The sequence below is a fragment of the Antechinus flavipes genome, chromosome 4 (genome assembly GCF_016432865.1).
Source record: "Antechinus flavipes isolate AdamAnt ecotype Samford, QLD, Australia chromosome 4, AdamAnt_v2, whole genome shotgun sequence".
NCBI lineage: Eukaryota > Metazoa > Chordata > Mammalia > Dasyuromorphia > Dasyuridae > Antechinus > Antechinus flavipes.
In genome coordinates, this window is record NC_067401.1 from 29264604 (window position 1) to 29266285 (window position 1682).

Below are 1682 nucleotides of genomic sequence, written 5' to 3' on the forward strand. Positions count from 1 at the left end.
TGGAAGGGACCTTAGAAGTCATAGATTTGACAGAGGAAACTGAGAGGTGATTTGCTCAAGGTCACAGAGCTAATGTATATAATAAGGCACAATATGGATAAAAATGACTCACTCCCCGTCCTCTGGCTTTTTTGAGCGCCAGGCGAGTGCTAGCTTGGTGGGGGGTGGAGAAACAAAGTTTGGGGGAGTGAGCTCCTTTTTTTTTGGAGTTCCTTTCTTCATGAAACTTGATCTATATTCCTTACCTGGTTGTTCGCCTGCCCTTCCCCCACTACCTGGGAAATTGAGGGATCTGGACTTCCTGCGGCAAGCTAAGATAGATGTTGGGAACTAGAAGGGACCCCAGGAAGAAAAGGAGTCCATTTTATAGAATTAGGGCGTTGTCTGGGGCTCGGGGTCACACAGGCAGAAGGTGTCAGAAGAGAAGCTTGAGCCCACAGTTGCCGACTCGCTCTCTATCAAGATGGCATCGTTGCCCCCACCCACCCACCCAAGTGTGGGAGCACCCTGCGGGGCCGTGTGCCCCCCCATACATATATAGAACGTTCTCCCCAACGCAGACACCAGAGTGAGGACACGAGAAGATGTGCTAGACACAAAGTGCTCCGAGGACCACGGAGAGTAGAACTCTTGGCCCGTCCCTCCTCCCCTAACCCCTAAAACCACGGACTTGTCACCCCCACACAGAGAAAGGCTACCTTTCCCCCAACTTTCTTTGGCATCCTCGTCTTGGTGTGGGACGGCTTGCTAGGTCACCCCTAAACTGGCCTATTAACACACACAAAAAAAATAAACGTCAGCGAGGCAGTTCAGCAGATCCACTTAACCTCCCACCTTTGCCCCATTTTTTTTCACCACCTGCCCCTAATGCTCCCCTTCTTCCTCCGTCCGCGGCTGGGGTAGGAGAAGGGAATGAGGACTCCGGGAAGAGGAACTGGAATGGGTGACTCACCACCAGCTCCGCCCTGTCCTCGTTTTGGGGGCAGGAAGGGGAAACTGAGGCAAAGAGCCAGGGCCCGAGGCGAGCTGGCGACCAAGAGCCCAGGCAAAGTCGTCCTCCGTTCAGTTCAGGATGGGAAAAAAACTGGGGAGTGGGAGGTCCCCGGGGCGGGGGAGGGGGGCGGGAAGAGCCCGGCCCTCCTGGCCCTTTAAAGCCCCCCCCTCCCCTCCTCCAGCACCTCGCGCCTCTTCCTGTGCTCCTTCCCATTTCCTTTCTCCAGCTGGGAGCGGGGCGTGTCCGGACCCGGGCTGGGGGTCGGGAGGCGCGCGGGCCCCTCCCCCGGTGGGCCGGGCCTGCGTCGCTTCCTGCAGGAGCAGCTGAGAGCGAGCTGAGCAGCCTGCGGAGAGCCAGGGGCCGGGCCGGGCTGGGCCGAGCCGAGCCGAGCCGAGTCGATTCGAGCCGGGCGGGCCGAGCCGAGAAGCGCACCGAGGGGCGGCCGGAGAGGACGGACCTGGGGGCGACCTGAGCGCCGGCGGCCGGGGCCCCGAGGGGGCGGACGCGCGGCGGGGAGCGGCCGCTGCCGCCGCCACCGCCGCGGCCGCCGCAACCTCAGCAGCAGCAGTGGCCGTGGCCGCGGGCGCCGCGAGAGCCCGGGCGGCAGCAGCCTCAGCCTCGGCGGCGGCGGCAACGGCGGCGGCGGCATCGGGGACCCCCTGCCTGCAGCCGACGCCCCCGCCCGGGC